This window comes from Arvicola amphibius, chromosome 1, assembly GCF_903992535.2.
Source record: "Arvicola amphibius chromosome 1, mArvAmp1.2, whole genome shotgun sequence".
Lineage (NCBI taxonomy): Eukaryota > Metazoa > Chordata > Mammalia > Rodentia > Cricetidae > Arvicola > Arvicola amphibius.
The window spans coordinates 157340444-157362778 of record NC_052047.1 but is presented as its reverse complement, the minus strand read 5'-3'; positions in this window follow the sequence as shown (position 1 = coordinate 157362778).

The following is a 22335-nucleotide window of genomic DNA, read 5'->3' as shown; positions in this document are numbered from 1 at the left end:
AATTTGCTTCCTAGTAGAGAAATGATTTTTAGCTTTTAAGTATTAGGAAGTATGTTCAACTGTGTGAGTTCTAAGAGGCTGGTGAGGTAGATAAAAGCTGCTCTCCTCATATATAGGAAGGTAGTTAACAGAAGGCAAATTTATATTTGGATAGTAGACCATAAATTCAAGGATTAAATCTCATGTAGAGTTCTGAGTGACAATAAAACGAGAAAGGAATGGAAATGGTATTTTTATTGCCATACTATATGTTCTTCAGTTAATATTCAAGATTTAATCATAGAACCACTGAAGAGCCTAGTTGTGACGGTGATGGGGACTACAGCGATGGGAAGAATATACTTGGAGGGCTCACTCAGCCCAAACCATTGGGTCGCTTTTTATTCACTTCAGTCACTAAGATGATCTCAATGCAAAACTAACTTAACAATGGGATTGTTAATCTGGACCCAATTCTGACCAAATGGGAGGAACAGTGTGAGTACTTATAAGTCCATAGCCTGATATACACTAGAAATTGTGTGTGACTGGAAATATTAGAAATGTGAAAACATCTTTCCAGAAGCATGAATGGGACAAAGAATTCTAAATTCAGAAGAAGTGGATTTTAGAAATTAGAGATAAATTATTAGTAAGATGAAGCATTTTGAAAAATTATTTTTATTTTTTGAAATTAAAATATAAATACATTGATTTTCTCCCTTCCCTTTCCACCCTCCAACCCTTCCCATTGCCTTCTTTCAAATTCATGGTCTCTATTTTTTAAATTGTTGTGTGTGTGCACACATATATACACCTGCATACTCATATGCATGTGTATAGTAGTATGTGGTGCTAAATACATAAATACAACATTATCTGTCTGTATATTACCTGTAAGTACAATAATCAAGGCTAATTGATAATGAATAACCAATTTTAAGTTTTTTCCCCCAAAGAAGAAGATTTTTCTCATTCCCAACATCCTTTAGATACCCGTATCTCTTTGTCTAGGATTGGGACCCCATGGCAATTCCGCTGTCTATGTTAGCAGGTCTGTTGGTATTGTTACTGTCTTGTTTAGGCAGTCGTGGTGAAAATACTTCATGGATGTAACTTTTTTGACATTTCTAGGAGGTGAAATCTCACAGAAACTTCTTGTTCCACTGGCTCTTACAATCTTTCTGTTCCTTCCTCAGCTAGGATCCTGAGTCTTAGGCCCAGGAGTTGCATTGTAGATCTCTTGAGATTGAATTCTTGCTATCATAGAGAATTTGATTACAAATACTGCAGGTACATACTTTGCTGCAGGATGTAGGAAGTTCTACAACACATTACATGTTTCAATTCACCTTTGAGAGAAAAATAAAATCAGTAATCTTTTAGATGTCAAATGTATATTTCAGGTAAATAGATTTTTAGGATAACTTGGTACTAAGCACTACCATATGGCCACATGATTCCTAAATATAACCCCAGCAGCACACTGAGAGAAACAATTAATAAATAGAACCTCCTGAAACTGAGAAGCTTCTGTAAAGCAAAGGACACGGTCAACAAGACAAAACAACAGCCTACAGAGTGGGAAAAGATCTTCACCAACCCCACATCAGACATTGGTCTGATCTCCAAAATATACAAAGAACTCAAGAAATCGGATACTTGGCCACATAATCCAATAAAAAAAATGGAGTACAGATCTAAACAGAGAACTCTCAACAGAGGAACCTAAAATGGCTGAAAGACACTTAAGGAAATGTTCAACATCCTTAATCATCAGAGAAATGCGAATCAAAACAACTCTGAGATTTCATCTTATACCTGTAAGAATGGCCAAGATCAAAAACATTGATGATAACTTATGCTTGAGAGGTTGTGGAAAAAAGGGAACACTTCTGCATTGCTGGTGGGAATGCAAGCTGGTTCAACCCCTTTGGATGTCAGTGTGGCTATTTCTCAGAAAATTAGGAAACAACCTTCCTCAAAACCCAGTAATACCACTTTTGGGTATATATCCAAAGGATGCTCAATTGTGCCACAAGGACGTGTGCTCAACTATGTTCATAGCATCTTTGTTTAACTTTAGACTTTTAAAATAGTGTTTAGAGTGTAGGGACTTTTAAAGTCAGACTCACTGGATTTTACATTATGATAGGGCAATGCGACTGGGTGCTAGGGAGTAGAATGTGGTACTTTAAACGAGTTGTCTTCCTTAAGTCTCATTTGGATACTTGGTGCCCATTAGTAGTGCTCTTTAGGGAGGTTGAGAAGCTGTGTCCTTGCTGGAGAAATTCCATCACGTGGGAATGGACTTTGAAGTCTCTAAAGCCACATGGCTTATCTGGTTAGCTCTTTCTGCTTCCTGTTTGTGATTTGAGATGTGAGCTTGTGAAGCCAAAACAGGAGCCACATTGTTTTGCTTTGTTGTTAAGTCCCCATACTGTTTCTGTTTCCTGATCCTAGTGTGGTAGGGTCTTTTGCTGCAATAACAGTCGGAGGGCCAGGGAATGTCACCAAGTCACCCCAGAAATTTATCGGGGAGGGGCATATGCAAAGGCTGCCTCTGAGCAAGGATTGAGGAGAAAGAGCGCAGACTGTGAAGGTGCAGGCTTTATGAAGGGCTAGAGTGCGTGCTATGTGCATCTTCACTCCTTGGCAGCAGTGGTACTCAAAGACTAATGTGTACTCGATCTTCTTACAGCTGAAAAAGGTGGTCTTTGCCTCTTCCTCCAAGAAGAATGCTGTTTCTTTGTCAATCAATCAGGTATAGTAGAAAAATAAAATCCAACAGTTTCAAACAGACCTCCAAAAACATAGGAACAACTTGCCTCCAGGCACCAGAAATATGCAACTTGTGGCAGCAGTGGAAATGTGTGGTGTTTGGCAGCTGACAGTGTCATGGCTGCTGCTGCAGAGTCGCTGAAGGCAGGCCGGGGCACATCTGTTTCTAGAATGTGGGTGGTCCCTAGTAGACCAACATTCCTCCCTCTTATTTATTATAAAAGGTGAGGAAATATTTAGGCATGACTGGCGAGGCATGGATGGGGTCCCACACTCTTTAGACTACTTCCTGTTGTCTGGGGGTATGGACACCTTTGGGGTCACTGTTGACATGTCCTCACCTTCAAGACATATTCGGCAGTCACGCGTCTCCAGCTCTGTGGCTACTGGTTGCTAGTTCTGTGACAATAACTGATTAATTGTTTGATTAAAGATATTATGAATTTGTCATTGGAGAAGTATAGAGTAGAAATGGATAAAGCAGGTTGCAATTAGTAAAAGCAGGAAAACGAGAAGGAGGGGGTGAGGAAGGGCAGTATCCACTTCCACATGGGGTTTTCAAAGGCCCAGGGGCTGGAGGTATAGTTCCCTACCTTTTTGGAGGTCTGTTTGCAGTTGTTGGATTTTGTTTTTTACTATATCCTATTGGTTGACAGAGAAGCAGCATTCCTCTTGGAGGAGGAGGCAAAGGCCATCCTTTTCAGCTGTAAGATCTAGCCCCATCGATTTTGGAGTACCACCACTGCCAGGAGTCAACTTGTCCTTGAAGGGTGAGATGGTTTGAACCACCTGTTGGAGGTCCTGGATAAGTTGGGAAGAAACCTGGTGACGCCAGGTCAGAGAGGCAGTCAGTCTTTCTATCCTGGTGGCAACACCCAGAGTTATTCCAGCGACAGCCAGAAGGGGCAGGATTTGAACTGCCTTTCTGTTATGTTGGGCAGCTATTGAGTTCACACCTGGAGTCAGCAGGGGCTCTTCTCCATGTAGCACTCTCATTTTGGGGAAGAGAAATACTAGTGCAAAAACTCCTGATGAACTGGCAGGTAGGCGATGGGCGATGAGGATGGCAGACTTGAGTACCTTAAAGAATGGAGGTGTAGACGGTAGGCCACTGCGTCTCAGGTTGGGTGTTAGGGCTAGGGTTTTGTCATAGTCTAGGACGTTTAATTCCCCTACAAAATGTGTCCCAGATGCCTTAATGAAGTTTGTCATGCCAAAGAGGGTCCTATGAAAAAGATAGGGGCTTGGGGCAGTTGGTGAATGATGAGGTAAGGTTATCTGACAGGTTATAGAAGAAGCTGTAAGCAGCAGTTGGGAGCTAGTCCCAGGAAGGATACCTAGCCAGGAATCCCCAAAGTGGCCAGATTGGTTGAGTCTGAGGTCAGAGTCTGAAGCAGGTTTGTATTGTTTAAGAGAGGGAATATTAAAGAGATTACAACCTTGGAAGAATGTTGAATCGCCTCCTCTATTTCTCCTATCTCCAGGGCTTGAGTAATCAAGATATATTGTCTCTGGATTTTAATCATGCTTACCTGGTGCCAGGTGCTGAAGAAATGACAGACATTATCAATAATACTCATTCCTATCCGGGATCCCATGGGTCCCCACATGGAGGTGAAGGGAGCCAGTTCATCTATAGAGGGATTTAGGGCGAGGCTATGCAAATGATACTTGGTATTCGGAGGACTGGTATGCATAGTCTCTGTAAATGTGTGGCCATTCTTTACAATACCTTCTGTCTGGTCGTAGAGGAAGCAGGTGCAAAGGTTGTGGATTGAAGGAGGAGGAATAGATACAGGGGTGATGGGAATTGTAATTGCCTACTGACAGCCTACTATGGAATAATTTCCCACCCCTATTTGGAAAGACTGTTTGTTAGAAGTGAGGTTTCTTGAACCTTGAATCTCCATATGTGAGAGTTGCCCTGGACAGAAGGAGATAGGGGAAGGGGAGGAAAAGTCTTTGTCTAATCCTGTGGAGTTAAGCACAGCTGCTTGGGAGGAGCCTCATTCTTCTGTAACTGGGGACAAGGTGGTTGTTCTCAGTGTCCTCTGAGACTCAAGGAATACAGGTCTTGTTGGGGTTGATAAGTAGGGAGGAAAATTATCTTGAGGCAGAGAAGTAAAGGGTGGGATAGGTGAATCCAATGAGGGAGGCCCTCAAGCTTAGCAGCTCTGGGGCTATAAGAATTTACTTGAAGGGGCCCTGATATTTAGCAGAGAGGGTAGAAGGACACTAGTCTGGTGGGGAGAGAAGGACCTGATTCCCAGTGTTGATTGGAGACATCCAGGAGTTGGCCTCTAACTAGGAGGTAGGTAGTGGTCAGGAAAATTCCATAGGAAGGGGAAGATGAGAGAGTATGGGGGTGAGTAGGCAATTAGGAGAGTCAAGGGTTAGACTGGGTATCAGAACTGGTTGTCTGGATATGAGCTCAATTGGGGAGATGGACAGAGACGGCTTGGAGAGTGCTGGTGCCTGAGGAGGGCCGGTGGTAGGAGCTTTACCCAGTTAAGGTAAAGTCCTTGTGAGAGTCTGACAAGGGTGTATTTTAAAGAGTGGTTAGTTTCTTCTATCTTTCCTGAGAACTGGGGATGGTGTGGATTATGAAAATGCCAAGGGATGTTGAGGGCTTTGGATAGGGTTTGGGCAATCTGGGAGATGAATTCAGGGCCATTGTCCATGTGGAGGGAGGTGGGGACTCCAGAGTGGAGAATGATCTCCTGGAGGAGGAGGAGGTCAGAGGCTGTCTGAACCCTTTTGTTGGTTGTGGGAAATGCCTCCACCCACCATGAGAAAGTGTCTACCGAGACCAGGAGATACCTAATGCATTTGACTACGGACATGTGGCTAAAGTCAAGTTGTCAGTCAGCTCAAGGGAGAGAGTCCGCTGGCCTGGTGAATATGACAAGGAGAGCTTTAAAAACTGGAGTTGGTCCCAGCACTTGGGAGGTAGAGGCAGGTGGATCTTTGTAAGTTTGAGGCCAGCCTGGTCTACAAGAGCTAGTTCTAGGACAGGCTCCAAAGCTACAGAGAAACCCTGTCTCGAAAAACCAAACCAAACCAAACCAAAACAAAACTGGAGTTGGGGTCTGACATTTACAGATTTTACAAGAGGTAGTGATAGCCCTTAAGAAAGGCAAATCCGCAAGGATGGGCTGCAGGTGGGCCTTAAAGAAGTGAGACAGGGCTTGAATATTAGCATGAAAGAGCTAGTATAGCTAGGGCAGAATTTGTGGAGTGTCAGCGGGTGATAGTGGGATGTGAGCTGTACTGCATGGATGTCCTGTGCTGGGTAACATGGCTCTGGGCCTCCAAGGGCCACAGCTCTAGCTGCCCAGTCAGCTTGATTATTTCCCTTAGAGATTCTGGAATGGTTGGTCTGGTAGGGCCAGTAGCGGACAATTCCTATAGCCTTGGAGAGATGGGAGGCTTTTATCACAGCCATGATTTGGACTGAGTTGGTTATGGATTCTCCTTTTGTTTTAAGTAGTTCATATTCTTTCCAGATGGAAGCAAAGGACAGGAAGTTCTAATAGGCATATTTGAAGTCTGTAGATGTTTAGGAATTGTGGTTGTGGAATATTATTTTGAGATGTGTTATGTTTGTTTATGCTGTGGGACATTTGTTTAATGATACAAAGATATGTTGCGTTCGTTTATGTTGCATTTCTCTAAATCTGTGAAGCTGTGCTACTTTGCCCGTGTAAAACACCTGACGGATCTAATAAAGAGCTGAATGGCCAATCGCAAGACAGAAGAAATAACAGGTGGGGATGGCAGGCAAAGAGAATAAATTGGAGGAGAAATCTAGGAAAAAAAGATTGAGGAGCAAGAAAAGGAGGAAGATATCGGGGCAAGTCACCTAGCTACACAGCAAGCCACGGAGAAAGAAGTAAAGAAAGGTGTGTGGAAATAAAGATTAAAGCCCTCAAGCAAAAGACAGAGTGATAATTTAAGAAAAGCTGGTGAGAAATAAGCCTAGCTAAGGCCAGACTTTTATAAGTAAGAATAAGCCTCCATGTGAGTATTTATTTGGGAGCTGGGTGGCAGCCCTCACCCTGCCCAAAAGAGAGAAGAGTCAAAGGAGTGAAAAACAACATTTTTTGAGGTGAAATTCTGCTTGCTCAGAGGGGCTGAGTAGCAAGTAGCTAACCTTCTCTCCTAGCTCCTGTCTCCCCCCAAAGAGGGCATCCTTCTGCTCAACCCCCACTTGAGAACCCTAGCTACACATGGTTCCTCCCTACCACTTCCTGTCAACTACTTGCTGATTCAGTCTCCTGACTCCAGGTTAATTTTTTTTAATCAAACAAATATATCACGTCTCTGCCTCATTAAGCAAATGTTCCATAGCATAAACAAATGTAACCCATCTTAAAATCATATTCCACAATAGATTGTCCTTGTTGAAAGGCATTTGTAAGAGTTGTCAGTTCATTCTGTTGATGAGTGGTGTAGGCAGGGAGGGCCTGTGCCTCCACCTCAGAATCTGACACTGTGGCATAGCCCACTTTTCAGGCTCCCTCGTGTAAAATGGAGCTAGGGCTGTGTGCCAGCTGCACATTGCCTTAGGTGGCCTAAGGAAACGTGGTCTCCTGTATGTGTGAGGGGTGGGTAGTGGTTCCTCTAGGTTTTCACTGGAAGAAAGAAATGGGAGTGGTCTGTGTTTGGAGCAGGAAGAAGATTTGACATAATGAAGGGTGGGCATGATTGAAAAGTAGGGGTGGCATCTTCTAGTGCCACGTGGAGAGAAGGAACCGGGGAGAGAGGTAGTGCTCATAAGCCTTAATATGTTAAAGGATTGGACAGGTTGTAGGAGGAGAATATAGTGGTAGGTGACCTAAAAGTTAGTTATTTTTGGATTCATAAATGAAGAGCTCGGCAGCTGCCAAAGCACACATGCATGGTACCCATCCATTTTAAGATCTAATTTTTTTTGACAGGTATACCATGGGTATAAAGGGAGATCCCAGTTGGTGGCCTAGGACCCTGAGGGCATATCCCCCCTTTCCTATCACATAGAGCGAGAAGGGATGATGTAGGTCTGGATGGGGTAGGGCCAGGGCCTGAAGAAGGCCCCCTTGGAACTCCTGAAAGTGTGTGGTAATGGGTGTGAGAACAAATCTGTGTGAGGAGTCAAGGGCTGCCTCATATAGGGGGTGGGCAAGGAGCAAAACAGAGGGGAACTTGGAGTATGAAGCCAGCTATTCCTAGGAATGACTAAATCTCCTCTTTGTAGAGGGGATCACAAGGGACTGGATTAGGTGTTTTGAAGTGTTAATCTGATTAATCTTTATCAATAAAAAAACCCAGTAGTCAAATATTGGGGTAAGAACTTGAAAGATCAGAGAACAGAGAGTTGCTTCCTACCTCTTCTATTCCTCCTTTCAAAAGGGCTGAGATCCTCTCTCAGCCCCACCTTACTACCTCCTGTCTCCTCTCTGTCTACAGTCTTTCAAATCTCTATGGTCAGCTAGTGGCTATCTCTGCCCTCTGACTCCGAGCAAGCTTTATATGTCAGAATACAAACAAAATGTCATACATCAGTGTTTTCTATCCAAGGTAATGGCTTTTTGGGTTGAGATAGTGGTTAGTCCCATTAAGAAGGTGACCTGAGGAGTAGACAGTTGTACCTTAGACGGGAATAATCCATAGCCCCATCTGGACAAGAAATTTAGCAGAACAGAGGTATTAATTTGGCTAATTTGTAGAACAGGACTGCAGAAGAGAAGGTCATCTACATATTATATAAGTTTAGATTTGGGGAGAGAATAGATCAGAGTCTAGGGCCTGGCCAAATAGGTGTGGGTTGTCCTGGAACCTTTGGGCTAGGACAGTCCAGGAGAGTGGAATAGAGAGGTGGGCATCAGGGTCAGTCCAGGTGAGAGAGAAGATGTTTTATAATTGAGTGTGTAGGGGGGATAGGAGAAGGTGTCCTTGAGGTGTCAGTTAGTGCCTCTCTCCAAGTGCTTAAGCTTGGAGTCAATGTTGGGGGAAACTCTGGGAGAAGAAATAGGTCATGAGTTATTTGCCCTCTGGGTTTTCAGGATCCAGATTGTTGTATGGTAAGAGTGTCCTTGCGAGGTGTTCTAGGACTTGAGGCAGGTTTTCATGTTTGTCCTTGATGACTTCTTGGAGTTTCTCATAGTCCACTGGCTTAAGGGAAGCCAGGAGGTAAGTTGTAACTGCTCTATAGTTAGAATGTCACCTGGGGTGTTGTAGTCCTATTGGGTTTCCAAGTAATTGGCTACCTCAGTCCTAGCTGGGTGTGCTGCATTTGTTTGGTGGATTTCATCTGCATGTGCTATGGCCTGTTACCAAACTCAGCTGTGCTCCTCAAGAAGTAGGTTGTTAGTCAGAGTTGTATATATGTCACGGAAGGTTAGACTATAGGATTGGCTAATACGTTGAAATTATTTTTTTTAATTATTTTATTAGTGTATGTATATCTGTGTGAGGGTACTGGATCCTGGAGTTACAGACAGTTGTGAGATTCCATATGGGTGCTGGGAATTGAACCCTGGGTCCTTCAGAAGAGCAGTCGGTTCTCTTAACCGCTGAGACATCTCTCCAGCCCCTACACTGGAATTCTTTAATGAAAGTAGAGGAGTTAGAGGTATAAGACACCGGTTTTTATTTCTGTTTTTTTCCTCTCTATTTGAGAGAGTTCAGTTCATGAAAAGGGGACATGTACCTTGATCAGGCTGTCCACCCCAGCAACCATGAGCAGAAGGAGAACCTGAGCCAGGTTGGGCCGAGTAGAGGTAGAGGGGGTCCAATGGCAGTGGGAGCTAGTAGCAGGAGGACCGAAGGCTGAGGGTGGGGTGAAAATAGGTGCCAGGGAACTTAGCACAGTCTGTCACTGAGGAGGGAGAAGAGGCAGCCACAGGAGTTGGAGAAAGAAAAGGAGCTGTGGGTTGAGACCATTGGGGGTGAGGCACTCATTAGCAGGATCAAGAGGAGTGAAGGAGTCATCTTGTTCAGACTTCATGGCTTGAAGGAGCCAAGTGATGGGGCAGGAAGAACAGAAGGAAAGGAGTCTTGGAGAGAAGTTAAGAGAACACTTGGGCACAGGGAACCTCTCTCTATTTCCTCAATGGCTGGCAGTAGTTGTAAAGGTCCCAGATAATATTGGTATTTAGGGTGCTGCTGGGTGGATATTTTAATTGATTCTCTAAGGGGTATTGAGGTCATATTGGATTGCAAAGGCAGATAAGTTTAGAGATCTTTAAATCTGATACTAGGTAGAGGGGTTGGAGATTCTCTAAGATTCATCCAAAAGGGGAGCCAAGAGGTATGGTTAATGCTGTTTCCATTGGTGAAAAAGAGGGGAAAGTCCTAGGCCTGAAGTACAAGGTGAACCCTGGACCCAAGAGGACCAAACTGGAAGACCCAGCTATTCAGTGGATTATCACCGCCTGAACAGGGATCAAGAGCTAAAAGTACCAGGGCTTTTGAAACCAAAAGGTGAAGATTGAATTTGAAACTGAAGCCTCACCCAAGGGAAAGTATCAGAGGTGTGACTGGTGAGGACGGTCAAACATAGCCTTTAAGACTGTGGCTAGTAGCCAGGCAGTGGTGGCGCATGCCTTTAATCCCAGCACTTGGGAGGCAGAGGCAGGCGGATCTCTGAGTTCGAGGCCAGCCTGGTCTAAAAGAGCTAGTTCCAGGACAGGTTCTAGGAACTACAGGGAAACCCTGTCTCGAAAAACAAAACAAAACAAAACAAAACAAAAGACTGTGGCTAGGGGTACCTCTACCTCCAAGGATACTAGAGGTGTGCTGGGCACTCCGTGGTCATTCCCTTGGATTCAGGGAAGAGTTTACACTGACTAAAGAGAAAACTTACCAACTGCTGCTGTTGGATGAGCTGACGAGCTGACTAGCCATCAGTGAGGCAGAAGGTGAGTCTGTTGCAGGTGGACTGGAGATAAAGAAAGGATAGGGTCCTATTGCAACTTAGACCCCTGAGTAGAAGTGCACAGGCATGAAGTTGTCCTAGAGATTCAGTGACAATGTTATGCTAGTTTTTTTTTTTTCTTCTGGCATTGGGAAGGCCAAGGAATGCCGCAAAGATACACCATGCAACAGACCTCACCCAAGAGATTTGTTGATGAGGTGGTGGGGGAGTGTACAAAGGCTGCTCAGAGTGAGACAGAGGAGATAGAGAGCAGACTGTGAAGGCAGCGGTGTTATAAAGGCATATAGTGTATATGCAGGGGGAGACTGTGACTTGTGGCAACAGTAGATGTAGTGTGGAGCTCGGCGGGCAGGCCTGCTTTTCGTCCCGCCCGGCTCCCTCTTGGTTAGCTTTACCTGAAATAATTACATGGAAACTGTATTCTTTTAAATACTGCCTGGCTCATTAGTTTCAACCTCTTACTCACGTCTTGACTAACCCATATCTAATAATCTGTGTGGCACCACAAAGTGGTGCCTTACCAGGTAGATTCTAGCGTATGTCCATCTTGGGCTGGAGCTTCATCGCGTCTGGCTTCTCTCTGAGGAGAGGCACGGCGGTCTGTCTAACTTAGGAGAGGCGTAGCATCTGTCTGAGCCATCTATCTCACTTCCTTCTTCCTGTTCTCTCTACTCCACCCACCTAAGGGCTGGCCAAGGCAGTTTCTTTATTAACAAATGAAATCAACAGATAGATAGAAGACACACCTACATCAAGTAGAAATGTGTTGCATATGGCAACTGATGCAGAATGGCTAAAGGAGGGCTGGGGGCACCTGATTCTAGAATGTGGGTGGTCCTCAGTTTACCAATATAATGTGTCCTATACACCATGTATTTCAACCTATGTTAAACTTGTGACCCCTTGATGTATGTCCACCTCATTGCTTTCTTTGCTAAACTTCTGAACCCGTGATATATATGACTGCCCTTTTGCCTTACAAAAATGTGTCTTCTCAGATACCTTGATGAAACCCTTCCACTTGGTGTGTTCTTGCACTTATATCTACTGTACAGGCAGCCCACACTCTTTGATCTAGATGCTTTAGCCAATTATCTCGACAGCTGTTTTCTGCCAGCCCTAACTCTCCCCATAAAAGAGATCTCAAAAGCCAGCGAGGGGGCTGCTCTCTGAAATCCTGACTTTGGGACAGGTAGTTCTAAATACAGTTGACTTTAACCATAGGCATGGGATTGTTTTCCCTCACGCCTAGGTCTAACAAGCTTTCAACTGCTGTTCCCTCTGCCTGTTGGCTGTGCTACCTGCTACCTCTGCTTCTTCATCATGGGCTCTAACCTTCTGGAACTGTAAACTTGAAAGAAATTCATCCTTCTCTAAATCCTTCTCTAAATTCCCTCAGTAACAGTGTTTTAGCAATAGACAAGTAACTAAGGCACTACCATACCTGAGTTTAGTTTGTAATTTGCAATCCTGAAAATAAAATGAAACACAGTTTAGTCTTTCTTAAGAAAGTTCTCTCTCTCTCTCTCTCTCTCTCTCTCTCTCTCTCTCTCTCTCTCTCTCAACTGAATTCTCTGTTAGTTTAGAGAAAAACTCTGTCTTTCAGCTATTAATTATTTTCATTAAATTGGTGGTATCTGTAAAAAAGAATCATACATGCCTGAACTCACTTCCCCCTTTTTATTTCCAAGTCTGTATTCCCCATTCCTGGAAGTTTTTGAAAACCAAGTAGTGGAATAATCTCTCAAGATTTTGAAGGGGGCAAGAGTCTTGTCTTTTCTATATGGCTTGTCCTGAGGAAAGACGAAATTGTCCCTCTTGATTTTTTTTTGTTATGGGTCCTTTTCCATAGCCATGAGACAAAATTCCAGCTGCAACTGCCTTCATGTTGAACTAGTATCACAGATACACAGGGGTTAGACAGTCGTATTTAGTTCATCTGCTTACAGGTTAATTACATAATTGCTGTTTTTCTGTGTTTAGCGTATGCCTTCACATCACACTTATGATTTAATCATTTGTTCTGTGTGTTGGGATTATGCTATAGCTATGGATTTCATTATTTATGCTATAAAAAGCTTTGTGAAAAGATGAATCCATTACCCCTGCTGATATTTAAAACAGATTTATGGCTTTCAAATATAGTCCCAGATGTTAAAATTTAATTCCATTTAAATGTATTATTTAAACACTATTTCAATATTAAATCTTGCTTTTGGACTCTTGTATTATCTCATTTTCCATTATATTTTATTAGTGTTTTAGTAGTGTTTGGTGCATATATAAAATATTTTCTTAATCCCTCTCTATAATAATTAGCCAATAGTTCCCACTAACCATAGTTTAGCTTTCTAAACATTCTGTTACTATTGGTCAATTTTAGTCTCAAAATATTAAGTAGAAAATTCTAGAAATAAGCACCCAAGGGGTCTTAAATATCTTATTATATCTTATTAAAATGTTTTGTCATATTTATCATAACCACTTTGTAAATTTACATTATTGTGAATATTACAGGAAACATGAGAGATACCAGACGCCTGTAATTTTAGGCAGACCGGACATGGAGATTGTGGAATAATAGCTCGGCAGAAGGAGGGACTTTTGGGCAGGAAAGTTGGAAAAGCTTAAAAGTTCCTTTTCTTGGAGGAAAACTGCAGGCTGAAGAGAGCGCTTGTCAGTTTTCAGATAGTTTAGCCTCTGTTCTCATCCTTAGGATGTAGCAGCAATGTCTCGACACAGTGTCTCAGAAGTAACAGGCAGATATTCAACCCCAAATTCCCACAAAATGAGCATTCAGCCAAGAATAGATTTAGAAATGAGCCGCAGATCTCTGACAGGGACATGACCCCGTGAGTGGAAAGCCGAGGACTGATCCAACTGAAGCTTGTGATTAAGAAAATAATAGAAACTGCTGCCTTCTTAGCTAGTGGTGTGTGTGTGTGTGTGTGTGTGTGTGTGTGTACATGTGTGTGTACATGTACATGGCCTGAGTATACTATTCCAAAATCAGAATTTATGTATTGAGCAGCAATAAATTCACAAGGTTTCAATAGTTTAGTGGTTTCAGTGGCAGCAATGTGTCATAAAATCTGCCTGCCTTGGTAGCTTGGCCAAGGCAAATGCATGTTCTTATTCCATTCTTAATTGCTAATAGTAATTCTAATATGACATAGCTTTTAGTAATCTTCCCACTGTGTGTGTGTGTGTATGTGTGTGTGTGTGTGTGTGTGTGTGTGTGTGTGTGTATCAGAGGGGGGGGGAGAGAGGGAGAGAGAGAGAGGGAGGGAGGGAGAGATATGAATGCAGGTTAAAGAATGCAGCATAGTTTCAGGATGGAGTCTGAAGAGTCTATGTAGACGAACGTAAGGCTGCAGACCAGGGCCAAGAGGAAGCTGCTGGAGTCAAAACTTTAGAGCTAAGCTGTACAATTCATTGGCAAGATGCAAGATGAAAGGGCAAACAGGGTCAGGAGCAGGAAATGGAGGTCAGGTCCAGATCTAGATGAGTGGACAGGTTGATGGGCATGCAGTCAAGTAGGCTGTGAACAGCAGTGGGGGACTGAGCTGAGCCGGGGAGTCCTTGGTCCTCGATGGACACACCAGGTATCAGATGATAGGTTGTTGTGGGTCATGCCCTCTCAGTGTTAGGTTCCATCACATTATGGGGTCCAGGTGAGGGACTTATACTCTTTATTTGATTTGTTGTGTTCAATAAGTTCTTGGGCCTGGTTTCCCTGATTTTATTCTAATATGGCCATGAACACCTATAGTTTTGATTCTTTCAAGTAAACTTGCAGGGTTGTCTTCCTTTTTATCCGCAAGACCAAGTCACTTATCATTCTGTGTTAGATGGTGGAGACCTGCCAGATGGGAAATTTCTGGGTCAACCCAAGGGTTGAAATCACTCAAGTGTCTTCCTCAAGTTGTTCTTATAATGAAGGGTAAGGTGTAGCCTGTAAAACCCCAATTTTATGCAATGTGGAATAAGAGCAGAACAGACCTGATTTCGGCAGGCACATGCTCTGTGTATGTGTGTGTATACACAGCATCACATGCTATGTGTGGTTGTGTGTGTGTGTGTACACGGCGTCACATGCAGTGTGTGTACGTGTACACAGCATCACATACTCTGTGTGTGTGTACATTGTCTATGTTGTGTCATATGCTGTGTGTATACACTTTATTACATGTTGTGTGTGTGTATGTGTTCGCGGTGTCACATGTTGCGTCTGTACACTGTGTCACATGCAATGTGTCTGTGTAGGTCTATGATCTACATGCCTTCTGTACTTTCCTAGTCAGCTATAGAACTGTAGGTTTAGCAGTGAGGGAATGGGTAGGATTTTTTTTTGAAGACAAGGCTTCTCTATAGCTTTGGGGCCTGTCCTGGAATTATCTCCTGTAGACCAGGCTGGCCTCAAACTCATAGACATCTGCCTGCCCCTGCTTCCTGAGTACTGGGATTAAAGGCATGCACCACCAGTGCTGGGCTGGGTAGGATTTCTTTTTTAAAATAGAGTACAGGTAAAAAAGCTGCAGAGAAACCTTGTCTCGAAAAACCAAAAAATAAATAAATAAATAAATAAAAATAAAAATAAAATAAAATAGAGTACAGGGAAGACAATGGAAAGAAATGTGATTTTAATATTACTCAGATTATGATAGATTTTGTGATTTCTTATATTGAAGGAGGATTTTCTTACTTTTTGTTTGCTCCCATCATTCTACATTTTTCTACCATCTTCAAAATAAAGAAACCAAAAGTATTTTGATTAGAGTCACAAAGTGTGACTCAGCGAGTGGGCAGCAGGCATGCAGTACCGGTTAGCCATGCGTCTGTAGCTGTGTTTTTCTCTGTGCATGTAGATTTATAACTTATGTAGAGCTGGACAGACCATTACAGCACCATCAGCTACGGTGATAGAATGGAGTTTTTGAAGGCTCTCTGAAATTTCAGAAAACAAGACTGAGGATTTCTGATGCGGGAAATGACAGTGCAGCCTAGATTCCTTAGCAAGGACAGGTGTATCTCAGCTGTCAATTACAGATGTGATTTGATGCTAAGAAGTCATGCATCCTATAAATGACTTCTCCTTATCACGAGATCTTAGCAGACACATCTCTTTGGGATGGTGCAGGATGTCACACTGGCTCTGGGGAAATGTGTGAAGCAAATGATGTTTGCTGTGGCAAATCCAGGTGTCTATCAAGTCCTCTGCCTCAAGTCCTCTTGCCAAATCTGTTCCTAACAACTGAATTTTCTTCTTATAGTATCTTAATGTGTAAAACCTGGACTGTGTGTCAAACTTTTAGCTTTCCTGAGATATTTGCATTTTATTGATGTAGTGATTTTTCTTCCAGAGATGTGAAGAAATGTCTATTCAACCCAGACAAATGGGCACTGAGACACACACAAAAATGTTCTTTCTAGGAGTTTATTAGAGTCAGGCATATGACTGACTCTTGGGCAACTGCCTCATCAAAATGTCCCACTTCCCTGGATGGGCAACTTTGTGAATGCTGTGCCTCCTAAAGGTTCTAGCCTCTAGGTAGCCTTCTATCTCTTTGTCTAGCATTCCTAGGACCATGAACAGCTGGGGCAGGACTACATACCTTGGTGTTGGAATCATAGTAGAATTTCATGGTACCCTGTATCCTCATGAGGAAACATAAATAGCTTCATTGCCGCTGATACAGATCTGGCTATCAGTCAGGTAACTCTGCTTATTTTCTTGCTTTGACTCCATGTCAAGTTCTGCTGAAGGTTACCATGCCATGGTATAGCAATAAGAAATTGAAATATTCAGCTAAAGAACTGAAATTTAAATTATTGCTACTGAGAAAAAAATTTAAAAGATGAATACCACATGTTCTTAAAAACACGCTACATCAAAAGCAAACCAATGGGACCATAAATAATTTGATAAGTAGAATTTGTATTTGTTATTTTTTACTTCAAGCATTTCAATAATATTTTTACTTCCCAATATGGTGCAAGAAGTATATGTGAATTTCAAAATTTAAAGATGTAGTATTTGTGATAGACACTTGCATGTTTTGAATGTAATTAATTTCTTGTATTCAACTTTCTCTAGATCTTGACCCTGAGCGGAAAGAGCTGAAGAAAAATCTACCTGTCATGCATGTGTGTTATTTCAACTTGAATTCACCCTTCAGTCTTACACAGGATGAGAGGCCTCATTCTAGGTGCAATGCTGTTTCTGACTTGATAGTTACTTAAATTTGTTCCCCAAATGTTCTGTTGGAGGATGGTGGACCCTTTAAGAGGTGGAGCCTCTCAGAGGTGACTAGGAGCCTGTTGTCCTTGAAGGACTAGCTGATGCTCAGAGTGAGTGAATTCACTTTTTACTTTTTTATTATTGTCCTAAGAACCCCTTGACTAAATGAAGTTAAAGAAGAGCTTCTTTGGGCTCAGCATTTCCTGAGGGATACAAGTGCCTGATGGCAGAGCAAAGGTGTGACAACAAATGGTAGGCATGGCAACAGGAACAGGAAGCTCAGAGCTCACATCTTTTACCATAAGCATGAAACTAATAGAGGGAAGCAGAAGAAAGGAGGACATTTACTCTAAGGATCTAAAGATCTGCACTCCCCTCACCAGTATTATACTTCCTCCAGCACTGGACTGTAAAGAAGCTTAGTTTTTTGAGCACTGTGTAAGACCTTAGAACCCTGGGCTAGAAATGTGACTAAAGGCCGTAAGCAGAGCTTAGCTGGTTGTCTTAGGTCCTAATAGAAGCCTGGAAGGCGGCAGGTCTGGGAGCAGTGAGGTCTTGTCCAGACCAAGAGGTTTCACAGAAGAACAATATTAGAACTGAGCTAGAGGCCATTCCTGTGATAGTCTGGCAACTAATGCACCTGTGTTCTGCTCTGGTCCTAAGAACCTGACTGAAGCTAAGTTAAAAGTAATGAACTAATTTCTTTGGTGAAGGAAATTTCAAGACAGCATAATACTGAATCTGTGGCATGGCTTGTGGTAATGATTTTTATATAGGTCTACAATGAAAAGAGAGCAGGTGGAACAGAAAGAAATACAAAATGTACAATTTAAAGTACAAAAGAACACCACTACATTTATTTACCCATGTAGCCGAGGCTCATTCTGAAAGAGGTAAGATTAGCGCCTTCAAGGGGAGGGCTGTTGTTCTGCACTGTTCCCTATAAAGGGAAGGGCACATCTCAGAGCAAGACCCTGCCCAGCTCCCATCCTCTCAAAGGAAATGTTTGGAGGAGCTTTCTTCTCTGAGAAAGTAGCTGAGACAAAAGCAGCTGCTAGTGTGGTTGTCGGGGCTTGGAGACCATTCAAGCAGACTTTGTGGTGCTGTCCACATGATGTTGGCTTTCGAAGCAGGAAGGATGCTCCACAGTTTCAGAGAGCTGCTTAAGCTGGATGTGCAGCAAGCGAGTCCAGCATGGAGGCCCTCCCTGAAAGACCAGTGTATGAGTCTATGAGTGTGAAGCCTGGATTGTATTGGAGATGGCTAGATGTTGAAGCCAAGAGAATATAGGGAATGAAATGCAACCAGCCCCAGCCCAGGGTCAGGGGGTGGAGGAAGGAGGAAAAAGAGAAGAAGGAGGAGGAAAGGGAAAAGAGAGGCGGGAATTGAATGAAGCAAATCTGAAAAAAAAATGGTGTTTTTCCTGTAGGGCTTCAGTCTTGCTTTGGTCACTTGTTTTTTGTTATTATGGCCCCATTTCTCCATTTTGGAATTAAATTAAATTCTGTGCTGTTGTATGTTGGAAGTACAAAATTTGCTTTTTTTGTTTGTTTGTTTTTAGAGATTACAATTAAGAGATTGCCTTGAATCTCAGAAGAGACCTAGAACTATTAACCAGTCTTCAGATTGTGAGAGATTCAGGAACCATTAAAGTTGAACTAAATACATTTTTCTTTATGATATGTCAATGAAATTTGGGGATGGGGGAATCTGGTGGCTTGAATGAGAATTGTCCCCCATAATCCCTGGCATTTGAAGCACTTGGTCTCCATTTGGTAGTGCTATTTGGGGAGATTTAGGTAATTCAGGCTTCCTGGAAGAAGTACATTACTGAGGGGCAGGCTTTGAGATTAAAAAGCCTAGCCTAATTCTAGTTTGTTCTTTGCTTCTGGCTTGAGGTTCAAGATGTGCACTATCATCATCCAGTTCATGTTACCACACCCGCTATTTGCTGCCATACTTTGCTACAATGATGAATTCATATTCTCTGAAACCATAAGCCAAAAACATCTTACTTCCATAAGTTGCCTTGGTTATGGAGTTTTATGACAGCAACTGAAATGTAACTAATATAGTGAGCCCTATGCCATTCTTCCTTTTTGCGTGAATTTTCCCCATGTCTCCTCTGTTATGTTGGGATGCATCCAGGCATGTCTGTATCATTGGCAAATAGATGGAGTCATCCAACAGTGGACTGCCAGCCTCTAAAACTGTGAGTTAAGCAAACATCTTTTCTTTGTGAAATCCTTTGCTAATTTGTTAAAGCAATAAAAAATGAATACACAGAGAATAATTTTCAACAATTATATAAATAGCTTAAATATATATAATATATAAAATAAAAATGAGCTTTTTGGTTCAAATTCCACACTGAATTTTACCTTAAATTATATATATTAAATTTTATAAATTATATATACTATATAACATATATAATACATATTATTAAATATCACACATATATAATTAATTTAGTGTGAAACTTGGAACAAAAAGTTTGCCTTCCCTGAGTATGGTATTTTAGACATATATAAATATAAAATAGAAGAATACATAAATTAGAAATTATGATTGCCTATGAATAAACCCAAGTTCAGTGTCTGAGGTCAAACAGAAATGAAAGAGGAAAGAAAAGTGACACCTTATTGTCCTGATGAACTCTGGGCCAAGAATAACTGTTTCTTTGATGCTGTGACTTAGTAAAGGTGCTGCCAGCTTGAGCTAAATTCATTTGCACAGCAGAGCCTGTGCCTTATGGCCTATGGTGACACATGACGAACATAGGAATGCATTATTTTGTACCTCTTCTCAGCTGTTTAACTTAACTTTCTCTTGCTTTTTCTTAACTACAGAATTACACCTCTCAAAAAAGCATAATTTAGTTGTTGCACAATGCTCATTTGCTTAGAGAATCTCTATAAAGATACTGGCTTGCATATCAAACTTACTGTTTAAATATTAATTTTCTTCTATACTAATATTTCAATATAACATTGACCAACTCCATGATAAAGTCAAACTATATCTTAGTTCCTCTATCCCTTGTCTTTTATTATGTCTGAACATGTTTTACATCATAAGAATGGATTTTCTTGTTTGATCAATATTTGATTTTGAAAAAGACGTGTTTCTTTGTGTGAGGTTTGGTTTCTAGAAATCTTGACTTGGTCTAAATTCAAGTTCTAGTGGAAGTCTCTCATGAAAGCTTTACATCCAAAATCTCTGTAGACAGAAAATTTATAACTTATCTTCTTTGGTTAAAGTTTACTTATTGTGGGACATTTCTAGATTCACCATCCAGATTTGGGAACAGTATGTAAATTAACACCCAAATCTATCACTCTTCCTATGGTTCAACTAACAGTGGTGTATTCTTTATATTATAGTGAACAGCTGACTGTGTTTTACAAACTCTAGTTTTTGTACAGTAAAGTGTCAGTCCTGGGAAAGAGAAAATGTCTGTATATCAAAATTCTATCTCCCATAGCTAGAGATTTATAGCCACTGAGGTTTGGTAGATTCATTGCCTATTTCTCAAAAGAAGAATATAGGTTTTACTTGTCTAGATTCTGGACTCATCTTTGAAGGCACAAACACAGACAGTTCCTGACCAGTGGGTGACTACCATGGGTTTCATTATTGTTAGATCTGTGAAAACAAGGACAGTTAACACAGGCTCCACCGGATTGAAGCTTAGCTTTTCCTAGAGCAACTGTCTCCAAGTTTTCCTGAAACATACATACCTTTGCTCCTTCATCTCCAGTAATCACTGAAGAGTCATTTCAAATGTGAATCTGTTCCTCTTCTCTGAAGGGATTTTAATCTCATTTGAATTTCTACATACTTCATGACTCTCTACATATAGTCTTGTATTATTGGCAAATAACTTTTATATTTGAACAACTGAACTTTTTAAGGGTAGAAGCCAAATCTCACGATTCTTTGTATTAGTTTCTTGAAGAGTATTTAGTTCCTGACATGATTAAAATTTTTTTCATTGAAATTTTCATGCCCATCTTACTGAACTACTTTGCTGTGTGCCAAACACTGTGCTGAGTGTTCTATAATTCAAATCAATTCTCTCTCCTTGGACCAGCAAAGATCAACATGAATATTTCCTAAATTATACAAAAAGCAATATTCACACAAAGAATGTGGTGGGTCACCTATTGTTTGGAACAGATCTATATGGATTAATATTTGTGACCTAAACTCTTTTTAACAATTTTTGATTATCAAGTTTGCTTTGTTTTTGCCATTAAGATATTCTCTGCTGTTGTTTTTAGGTGTCTCTTCAATTTCAGAGCCCCAAGGCTCTAAGTCACTTAGATTTTTGCTTCTGTGTATCACTGTTGTGTGATTTGGAGAGGATATGGACATCTGCTACATTTCCTGTTTCTTTTCTTTGCGAGAAAACTCATTGTGAGAACGAGCGTGCATTTTATAACAATTTTTAGTTGTGAGATAAAAGTCTACACTTTAAAAATGAACACAATATGCTACTTATTTTTGAGAGTATTTCTGCCCAATAAATATTTCTGCAATGAAATAAATTTCTAAATCTGCTGCATCCTAGACAGTAGCCACTAGCCACTGTACCTAAATGGACAGTTGATTAATTCAATCGAGGAGCTAGACTTTTAATTTAATTTCAGATGATTTAAATGTCCTTTGGCATGACTAGCTAGTGGATATTATGCTTGATAGTGTAGATATTATCATTTATAGAACTTCCTCAGATATGTTTTATAAATAGGTCAAATATCCTTGGATAAATGCTTTGGGGAAAATGTGTGATATTCTACAGTGTGTTACCCATCCCTCCCCTATTGGCGATTAACAGTGTGCAAAGACACATTTAAGGCACTAAAAGGACCTACCATCAAGCAAGCACATCACACTTTCTTATACTGAGTTTACTCAGAAATTTCTGATCATATTTGACCATGGACTCAGCACCCCAGTGTCTGTGAACAACTTGTGACCATATTCTCAACTTTGAAAGTCTGCCTCAATAATTCTTCCTATTAAAAGATTATGTTATAGCTCCAGTAAGACTTATTTCCTCCTGCATTTCAGGGGAAGCATCAAGATGACTTAAGTAGGGATAAAGGGAGCCTTCTCTAAGCTTTATAAAATGTGATTTGCTCCAGAGAGATAGTTCATGACATTTTCTTCATGAGCTCGATGCTACATCATCTGTGAAAAAAATTATCCATACTGAAGGTAGAGCATGTTTTCTGAGTGTAGGTATGACTGGGATACCTGAGCCATGCCCTCTCCTCACTATGGCATGGGAAACTGGTCATGCTCCCTTTCGAAGGCTAGTTAGTACCAGTCAGCTAGGCAATCTCTGGCGTCCCCATTGCCACCAGCTTATCCCCTAGAAATAACATGGGAAAGAATATGATAACAT